Source organism: Crocodylus siamensis, chromosome 15 (genome assembly GCF_052110815.1).
Source record: "Crocodylus siamensis isolate JL-2025a chromosome 15, ASM5211081v1, whole genome shotgun sequence".
Taxonomy (NCBI): domain Eukaryota; kingdom Metazoa; phylum Chordata; order Crocodylia; family Crocodylidae; genus Crocodylus; species Crocodylus siamensis.
The window spans coordinates 21,059,308-21,070,193 of NC_143409.1; the positions used below are offsets into that span (position 1 = coordinate 21,059,308).

The 10,886-nt window shown below is 42.9% G+C and overlaps 1 protein-coding gene across 4 annotated transcripts in view; it reads right to left on the bottom strand.

Annotated features, from left to right (window-relative positions):
• The window catches only part of SEMA6D (semaphorin 6D), a 351,383-nt gene extending 343,189 nt beyond the window's left edge, over positions 1-8,194 (bottom strand). For 2 of the 4 annotated variants that reach the window (XM_090028633.1, XM_090028630.1), the window contains exon 1: positions 8,108-8,188. The gene's annotated coding sequence lies outside the window, so the exon portion shown is untranslated. Of the gene's footprint in view, positions 1-8,107 lie in introns of all 4 variants that reach the window. The other 2 variants (XM_090028631.1, XM_090028632.1) reach the window with 2 other exon arrangements.
• Positions 8,195-10,886: the final 2,692 nt, after the last annotated feature.

Below are 10,886 nucleotides of genomic sequence, written 5' to 3' on the forward strand. Positions count from 1 at the left end.
AGTCCTGATGCATATGCTTTGTAGAGACTTGTCAGTTGCATTCCCAGAATCTACATTCTCTGGACATACTCCATCCCCTGACGCTGATCAGGAATGAGTAGAATTTCCCGGCTGCTGAGGTTACCATGCTACCAGTTACCAGAATGAGAGCACGCCCAGTTGTATGCTCAGATTCTCCCCTGTTGGGCCTGGACAGTATAGAGGGAAAAAAGCTCAATTCAAATGCAGAGGGGAGGAAAGGAGTTGGACATGGGGCTGGTTTAGCAAATGAAGCAAACTAAGACAAGGAGCTGAAGATCAGGAGAGAGGAAAAAGGAGTCAGTTTTGGGTTGAGAGAAACATATTAGAGGAGCAGACAATGGAGAAATCAGAACTGGGAGCTGCCAAAGGCATAGAAACAAGGGCTATGAGAAATGGCACCATTTCATTTTGCCTTCCGTTTCAACAGAACAGCGTTCCATTTCGAATTTCATTTAGATTCAAAACAGCTGTGCTGTTCTGTTCTGTTCTGATGAAACTAAAAGGCTGTTTTGATTTTCGCTGGGGGTGGGGAGTGAGCCCAGCTGGGCTGACACCCCACCCTCAGTACTAGATCAGGTGGGGAAGGCGGAGAGTCAGCCCAGCTGGGTTCACTCCCACCCCTCGCACCCGATTGCAGCGCAGGCCCCCCCACCCCCCATCAGATTGTAGCACTGGGGAGTCCAGCTCAGTTCCCTTCCCCCGCACTGTTATCAGCTTCCAGCAGTGGGAGACAGGGAGAGCCAGGGCTGCGCTTCCTGCTGGTGCCCTGGTTCTCCTCATCTCTCGCTGCTGGCTTCGAAACTCAATACATTTCAAAGCTTTCAAAACATTTCGACTAGCCTTGTTTTATTTTGAGGTTGTTTTGAAGCCCTTCATTTCAATTCAAATTTCACCATTTCAAGCTCAAAATTAGTTGAAACAGTGTTGAATTGAAACAGCCAGCAAAATTTTGCACAGCCCTAATAGAACCTGGGATTGGAAGTAGAAGACCATAGAAACAGACTGAGATGACAGCACTGAGTTTGTTGCAGCTTGGGGAAGGGAGGATTCGATGGATAAGACTGGGCCTAGGATAAGAATCCTCTGGGTTGAGATGAGGACTTAGATGAGAAACCATCTCAGGGAGCACTGAGGGACATAGAAAAGCAAAGCTGGGGAGATTGGCAGAACATGCACATGGCTAGGACAGGCACGAACTGGAGGGGGTGGGGTTCCCTCTTGCATCTGGAGGGAATTCCAAGTCTCACAATTCTTTTGTTGTCAGTAAACATCTGGGAAATCCATTTGGAAAACGTGCAACTTCTCCTCTTCTGAGGAAGCACTGGCTCACACAGAGTACGACAGTCTATGCTGGCTAACACTTAGTTCATTAGCTCAACTGGTAGAACTCTGGGCAGTGGATCTAAAAGGTTCCCCCCCTGCTAATTAATCATGTAGGAGTTAACAGGATGCCATTAAAATGGAACTTGTTTTTAATAACTTAGAAAATGATACTTCAATGTTCTTTACATGTGGATTTACTTTACAGGATGCAGCATCATGTGCTCAGGTACTGGGCATGTTCAAATTAGGTTTGCCTTTACCATGTTACTGACTTTTCTATGCATGCATCATGAAACAGGGTACAATTCAGGATTGCATCGTTAAGGAGGCTATTATTTTTAGGCTCTCCTTCCTCATTTGCTGCAAAAGTTGGAAGGTGTCCAGTGAAGGATGCAAAGGATGGCAAAAAGAAAAAAAAAAAAATGTTCTCAGGCAGCTGGATGTTGCGCTGGTGAACTGGGTTTCTCTATCACAGAATTCTTATCCAATACTAAGCTTTAAATCAAACTCTTCATAGATTATCACAATCTTGGTTTCTCCCTTGTGCCCTTCTATAATATGCATGTTCTTCTTTTTGGGGGGACCAGCTGAGGCTATTTCTATGGACACGTTTTGCAGAAATTTTGAGCACTCACTATTGTGAGTCAGTAGAAGCTGTATTTGAACATGCTCAGAAAACAACATCAGAACCCTGGGTTTCTCAAGGCACACATTTGCCATTTGGTCTTACTCTCTTTCAGTCTCTGTTCCCAATCCCTACTATCATACCTCAGAGCTGTTGGGAAAATAAGTTAATATTTATGGGACTCACATCATGATGAACACCCAGAAAATCCCAGGGATTAAAGATGCAGAAAAATAAATTTAAGAAAAGCACGCAGAAAAAAAAAAAAAAAAAAAAAAAAATCAACATGAGGATACAAAATGAGCAGCAGGAATGAAACAAAATATTGAAATGCTGCTCAACGAACACTGGCTATCCTGTACACTGACATAGTGGTCCTGTGGAAGAAACAGCGTGTAATCAAACAATTAATGTTACATTACAGTATGCACAGATGAGGGAGCTGCACTAACGTTGTACAGGAAATCATATTCTGGTATTTCCTAATTCTGACAACTTGACTTTGCAACCTTAGCAAAAGCTACAGTTGACATTTCATTAGGATTTTAATGCCTGTAATTTTTGGATCACTTTTCATTTCCAGCTGAAGTGTTCTATTCTGATCTTTTGCTTTGTTCAATGCTTGGCTTCCCCTCTCCCATAAGCAATTTTTATTTAATACTTGAGAGAAATTCATTCACCTGTTCTGAATTATGGAAAGGTGGAAAAAAACTATCCTCTTCCCCATTTCCAAAATGTTAAGTGTAGGGGATTTTTTTGCACACACATTTCAAAAAATGGATGAACTTTGTGATCTGACATTTTCAGGATGAATAGATCCAACATAGTAAAATGGGCACTTTCATTGTTTTTAAGATAGAAAAACACAACAAATAGATATATAAGCACTTCTAAAAATGGGTTTTGTTCATGCATGGTCATAATTTTGGTTAATGTTGGAACTATACTATTATCTGCCGTGCTGAGTTAGCATTATAGTAGACATCCATGGAAAAAGTTTTCAACATAAGATACTTTCTCAGTAGGACAATTACAATACAGGAGGCTTCTATAATGAAGTCTTTATGCTCCTGTGGAGCTGATAAGCCCTGTAGAAGGAAAACTTTCTGCAAAATTTATCATCACTGAAAGAGAAAATTCTTGGAAGATCTACTAGCCAAGAGAAGCCCATGAATTTCAATCAAAGAAATTAACAAGCGTCATTTACTTAAACTTCTCTCATGTCTAAGAACCAGGGTCTGTATTATATATTCCCTAAAAACCTGCATGACCTATTTTCCTCACCATTCCCAGTGCAAAAAAACTCAACCTCTTGGAACACACTTACTTATGATTTTGGGGAATAGTTCCACTGAGGTACTGACTCCTCCCCAGCCATTCCACATAGAAGTGAAATGGAAACTACTCTACACATACTTCTAAACCATAATACCTGGCCCAAGGAAACTGAACTACAAAAAGATTTATTTTCATATAACAGCACAACTTAAATGCCAAGAAGTTGGGGGAAAGAAATGTTAATGCGTTGACATCAATAGGTTAGCAAGGGAAGAACAGCCGGGAAGGAGGTGTGAGCAGGCAGTGATTAGGCTAACTATTGAACTGGGGGATAAGGTATTAGATTATATTGAATGGATTGAGGCAGGCATAGAATTGATCGCTTTGGAATACATCAAGGAAAAAGTTGGGGAATGGGACGGCAGATTAGGGAAATGCTAGAAGTGATTTGAAGAGAAGAGGAAGGGAACGTGGGAACATAACAGAATGGGGGAAAGGCAAATCAAAACCAATTTGATCTTGAGTTACAAACTGAATGGTTTGGGAAGGAGGGGGGCCCAACTGCTGAACTAGGCAGAGGCATATACTTAAAACTGGTTAATGAGCAGTGCCACAATACTGATACAAATTCCACCTATCTGGTATCGAGGACAGAATTCAAAACCTTCAGTTTCACACCTCTGCCACCGAGGTAGAATAAAATAAAGGCTGGTAAACTGCAAGTACTTAGTAAGGCTAAGTTAAGCAGCCACCACAGTGTCTGTTGCCACCAGAGAACAACCATTTCCTTGTCCAGAAAAACTTCTGAAAAAATCTATCTGTACATACATAAAAATCAATACCTGTCAATCCTACAAAGAAAAGCAGGGGTTTTATACCATCAGGAAGTGGAGATCCATCAGAAAGCAGAGTTTTACTATGGGACAGGAACTGCTTGACACCCTGAGATATCCAGAAATATTAGACTTTGAAATTCCCCCCACTTCCTTTTTCACTTCTTTTATGATGGCATTATTAGTCAAAATAAAGGTTCCATCTAGTTTTTTAGACTCTATTCACATTATTTAAACAACACCATTAACAAAAGCAGCAGAAAAATTTTCAGCAAAACTATCACTGACATCACTCAAAAAGGCAATTATTTCCCCAATAAAAATCAGACTCCCTTAAATTGATTGTCCCTCTTAACCTCACCCTCTTCAGGTACAAGGGCAAAGGATGGGCCTTGAACCCTCCAGGTTAACACATGACTGTTCCAGACCAAAGAGAGCTTTTTCCACAGGTCCTCACAGAAGCAGCTTTGTTACCAGTTCCCTCAGCATTAAATCAAGGAAAATCCACCTCAAGTGCCTCTGCTGACTACAGCTGCTGTGGTAGGGCACAGGATGAGGCAAGGTGCAATCTCTCAGTAGCTAGGCGCTGAACCATCTGGATTTTCCTAAGTGACACCTCATGCCTTACCTTCCACCTACAATTCAAGAGGCTATGAGCATGCTGGTGTTTTGTGCTCAGTCATCCTTAAGTGGGCAGCTGTATTCGAAGCCATAAAAGTTTCTGGCTTAACCTAAGGGATAGTCCTGGTTCAGGAATCAAGACTCAAGATAACAAAAGGTAGAAGCCACTGTGGATGTGGCTCTGGCTATATAGCTGCAGGTAATGCCAGACTGCAAATCTGAATAACAAATGGTTGACAGCCTGAACAAGTCACAGAAAATGTCATCCTGTTTCCTGCAACATCACCTTCATTTTATCTGGATGATGCTTCAGGTAGGCAGCTCTCATCCAGGTCCCCATGAACACCAACAGTGCTGGTGGGGTAAGCTGAAACCATACTAATCGAGTCAGGTGCCATCAGCTTACTGAAAGGGAGTATCTATAGGTTAGGCCACTACCTTTTCTATCAACCCCATACACAGATGAAACAGGATGGGAAAAAAGACAGGAGACTGCAGGGTGCCATCAACAAACTTAAATAACTTGATTTGAGAAAGCACTGACAACCTCCAAGTCAGTCCTCCGAGTATCTGCAAATGGAAGCACCACAAGTCATATTTGGGCCTCAGTTATAGCCCATTTCCATTAAAAGTCCACGGGTCTACCAAGCCCACAGAGAATGCTATGGCAGTATGGGAATGCCAACAATAACTATCTAATTAGTATTCCTACTTAAGTAAAAGCAACTTGTTAAAAGAAATGTTCTATATAAACAGACCAAAAAGCACTGACCTAATCTGTCTTTTGCATTTTGATATGCAAAGCTAGGCAATGGATTAGCCAATGTTTAGATAAGATGCCCTTTCAAATTAGCACATAGCTTGAATTTTGAAAGGTCAAAAGGAACAATCTTTACTTCATTCTTAGACATTTAGTAAAACCTGACCTTCCCTAGCATGTTATATGCCCTCAACTCTTACAACATTTAATAAAGGCTGCTCCCCCCCATGCAGCTTTCCCACACTTCTCAACAGAAAGTTCTATAACCTGAACACATTGGAGGTATTTAAACATTAATTTATGGGACAGGAGTAGGCCAACAAAAGATTTAGGGCTAGCAGAGAATTTATTTCAAAACAATGCCTTTTTCATTTAATTCTGTTTTTTTACAGTCAATCCATAATCAGAAAACAAGTGAGCATCAGTATACAAATAACTCTCTATTTTGGGGTCCTGAGAAGTTTCAGCAATTGCTTGTAGTGTAATGAATGTTTGTAATTCATTAGATTCTGTTTATAGATGCAAAGCACGCCATGACATCAATGATGTTCTCTTTATCTCAACAAATAGACTATTACACTTAATGTACTTCCAGCAAAGCCTGCATGCTTAAAGGTATGTATACATATTTTATACATTCCAATATTTAAAATTGTATATTCATATTTTAATAATATTTAGGTTAACTGCACAATGGTCATATCCCAGACAAACCCCATGCTCTGCTTATTATCCCAATGAGCTTCAAAATCTTTACAGTACATTCACTACATATTACATCTTCTTCATAAACTTAGTGTCTTTGTTTATATAATTTTGTAAATAATAAGACATGTAGGACAACTATCTAAATGAACTCAAAATTGTGTTATGGACAGATCATTCACAGATTTGCAATTTGTAGCTGTCAATCTTCCTACAGCTGCTAGATAACAAAACAACAGTCCTTTTCTTCATGCAGACAAGCAAATTCAATAAACATTGGTAAAGGCTCTTTTGCAAAAGGAAAAAAAGGGAAAAAAACCCCATTGGTTTGCCACAGTCTATTAAACCTTTTCTTATTTACTTCTGAACTCCTATAGATTAAAAAAAAAAATAAGTCAAGCTAATTCTACATATTTTAGTCCCACGTTTAACCAAAATTTATATTTTGCTAAACACAGACTTGCATATCTTGGCTGGTAAAAAGATGAGCCAGGAAAAAAATACATTAAGAGATGTACTGACTTACAATTCAGATTGCACTATAATTTGGAATCCAGAGAAGAGATTATGCAAGTAGTAAAAAGGGTCTTTAAAAAGGTAGGCAAAGGCACATTTCCCTCTCTCTTAATCAAAATCTTCTTGAAATGGTCCAAGTTATGTTAACATTTGCAGGATAAACAGAGAATGCAAAAGGACAATAGAAAGATCAATGTTGAGTGCACTCATATAAATTCAGCACTCTAAAATTTTAAAAGGACAATGCATGTAGGATAGATTTTTTTTTTTTTTTAAAGAGGAGGATGTAAACTGAACAGTAGTTAGAAATACTGTTAAAAGCTGAATTAAGGACCAACAGCTCTGGTGCTGGGAAAGAAAAGAAATTTAAATCGATAAAAAATCAATACAAAAAGGGCAATAAAATTGAAAAATGAAAACAAAGTGCTACCAGCGAAGAGGACTGACAAATGGGCGTATTGATGGCAGATAAGAACAGAAATCTAACTCTTGTAAAATGCTTATATTCCATCTTATAAATCACTCCTGAATTTCCTCCGTCTTCAAATAAATTACAGATCACTTTCCATAATCACAACACCAGCTCTTATGTCATGGATTTTCCCTTTGCAATCAAGCTCGGAGTTAGCCAGAGGTGTTCCTATCATGTGTTTCTCCTGGGGGCAAGAAACTCTAAGCTGCAGCAGACGGAGGCACTTAGCAAGTCCATCCCGAGCTGTCAAACCAGGATGCGCTCAGGGCAGCTGGGGCTGTGGGGGTCCGCTGGGACTGAGCCCAGCCTCGCTCCACGCACGTGAATGCTTTAGTGCTGCCACTTCTACCAGTTGCTACCAAAGGCATTTGCTGAACCATCAGCACCTTGGCTAGCTAAGACAGCCTCCTCTGCGGGTGAAGTAAACAAAGCCATGGCATGACAAGCAGGAAGGGCTGCCGGGCAGGCAACGCTGCCGCCTTTAAGCGCCGCATGTGCGGGGCTGCCTCCATGCCGGATTGATCTCGGCGGCCGCGGACGCACATGCACGGCGGGGGGGGCCGCCGGGGAGCAGACCTCTAATAGCCCGTCGCCACCGGCTCCAGCGCACGTCCCTTCGGGTCCGTGGCGCGGCCCTCCCCCCGGGAGAATATTTGGGAAGAAGAAACATCCCCGCCAAGGAGGGGAAGCCCCGAGCGGCGCAGCACCCGCCTCGTCCCACGCGCCCCCTCCCCGCCCCGCCTTTGTGCGCCAAGTTTCCCGGCGGCCGGGCTCCCCCGGGGGTCCGCCCAAGCGCCCCCGCCCCAAATCCTGCCCGGCCAAGTCCGGAGACAGACAACGAGCGGGAGCCGCGAGACCCAGCCGGGCTCCCCCGACGGCCGGCGGCGGGCGCCCCTCGGGGCGGCAGCGGAGCGGGGAGCCCCGGGGCTGCGGCGAGAGCGGCGAGGACTTACGGGAGGCGGCGGCGGCGAGACGCAGATGGTGCTGGCTCGGCTCCCAGCGCGGCAAACTCCCCGGGCCGGCGGCTCCCGGCTCCGTGCGCCTCCACTTCAAACCCGCCGCCCGCCCACTCCCTCCCTCCCTCGTGCGGACACTCCCCGCGCCGCCGCGCCGCGCCGCGCCCCCCCTTCACGCGCTCCCCATTGTCTCCGGAGTAGCCCCCGGCCACGCCCAGGCCCCCCACACACCTGCGCCGCTGCCCGGCGCCGGGCCCCGCGCGCCTCAACTTGCCTCTCCCACAAAGCCGCCGCGCGCCTTCCACCTGTTCAGCCTCCCCCGTGCCCCCATGTCTCCTCTTGCCTTCTGCTGCTTTTATCTCATGGCCTTTCCCTTCCCCTTCTCAATCTGCTCTGATTTCAGTGCCTGGTTTCCCTCCCACCTTCTTGCTTCTTTTCCTTCTGCCAGTCTGCCTTTTTTTTTTTTTGGCCTCTCCGTTATTTCCCTCTTCCCTTCCTGTTTGTTCCTGTGCCCTCTTCTCCTTGTTTTCCTTTTTCTTCACAGTTCCCCTGAGCCTCTTCCCCTTCCTTTGTCTCTTCAGTCCCCCATGTCTCTTTTGCCTTAGCTGTAATGCAATCCAATTCACTCAGCTTTTTATTATTATTATAATTATTATTATTATTCATCCGAGGCTTGGGGAGATCATCCATAATGAGGGTGCATTGACTTGCTGAGTTGCCCACATCTTGGGGAATTCAGCCGCGGGGCTCCCTGAACCACCTCTCCGCCCCCCTGCTCCAGCTGACACTGCAATGCTCTTCACTAATCAATAAAGTGATTTGGCTTAGCTGTGGGGAAAGGTATCCAACAGAGAGTTTCCTCCAAAAATGAATGGTTTTACTTTTTCTACGTTATATGTTAATGCATTTCCTTGCTAAAACTCAAAAGACTTTTCTTGGTTTACCCTAACCAATGGGGAACAGGAGATTTTTGTCCAAATGAGTGATCCCAGTTTGCAGGGGATCATGGAGGTATTTTTCTCTTTCTTATGCATGCAGATGTTTTCCTCCTTTTCTATCTATTTGAGGAAACTGCTGAGTTTCATGTGGTTACATATTGAAAATTTAGTTTCTTGTGGTTTCCACACAAACACATTAAGCAGCTCAGGTTCACGCCAAACCAGGCCGCAGTTCACAACACCGACTGACTCCTCAATGTGAAGCAAAAAACAAACGCAGGACAGTCGGATATCATGGCAGGTTTTGCAATGATAGTTTTGTACTGTAAACCTTTTCAGCGGATAGATTCCTGGTTTCTTGCTTGAGCTAGTTCACTCAGATATCAAACAGGAACTCATTCTTCATAGCTTTTAATTATGTGTTATTTATTAAAATGTAATCCTAGGTCTGTATTTGCTTGGTAACATTTGATCTGAGCGTCTTTGAATTTTGCTATTCAAGATGAGGCATTCACCTATTTGCATGGTATATACTTCAGATCAATCACCTCTGGAAATAAAGATAAGTAGAAGCCAATTACAAGACAAATTATTCTGTAGCACGTACATCATTTATCATCACAAAAACACCTATACATGTAGCATAGACATAAAATATTATCAAAAATATGGAAATGGATATGCTATTGAGAAGAAGTAATGTCAGTATAGGAATGACTATGCTGATGCATGGAAAACCATGGAGCATGTATAGTGTGAATTGGGCATGAAGCATGATCAGTCTCAGGCTGAGCTGATGGCTAGTGAATTAATAAAAATGTCAGTTCTTCTGCCTCCTGACTTCTTAGTAAATGGTGCAGAAGTTCTTGTTACAAGAGTCTTCTACATCTGCGTGCATGTAAATAGTTAAGGGAGAAAGTGTCAATGGATGATATTTAAATTATGTAACAGGCATTATAATAATAACCTGCTATTGTACACTTCAAATAGCTTCTTCTAGACAACTCTTTACATCCAATCTTAAGTTATGTAGGACAAAAATGGAGCAATTACTTCCTTTAATCCTCTGGGTTTTCAAGGAAAGCTTGCAGAAAAGTGGTGCCAGCTTAAACAATAGTTTGACATTTTTCTAATCACCATTGATGCTGCAGAGAAAGCACCTAATTGTGCAGACAATGACTTTTCTTCACATTGTTTCATGTACCTCGTGCTGGTAATAACATGAAAGGACTCCATGCTTGTCAAGCTAAACAAGCTCTTTATTAAGAGAACATTTAAAGAGATGCTGCAAGTGCAGCTAGCCTTTAAAGCATGTTTGTACAGACTGGCTTCCTGCTACCTTCTCCAAAGTCCTCTCGTGCGCTCTGTACACCTCTCTTCAGGGTCTGTGGCAGGTTGCTACATCTATCTTTTTAACAATTTTGTTGTAGCACCATATGTACAAATGTCTGCTGGCTTGCTGAGGCTATTATTTTTAGAGGAAATCCCACCACTGGACATGGCCTTTACTGCCAGCCCATTGTGGCCAATTAAGGACCTATAGTTCTTCATATATAACACAATACAGGTTCTTTAAACCAACTTCCCACATCATGTGATCACCATTGCTGGGTGATTTGTTTCCATGGTGTTGTCTTAAATTTTGTTAGCTGGCAACCTGTTGGTGCTTTGTATTGTTCATAAACTAACTACATTGCTTCCAAGTCATGAATTTGGCCCTACCTCTGACTGTACTCATTGTCTACCACTACTCTGCACTTCTTTTTGGCTTCATCACCATTGCTATTCTGAATCTGTAGCTCCTTCCTGTGAGCTACGTTCCCCTGTTGCTTGGTCCT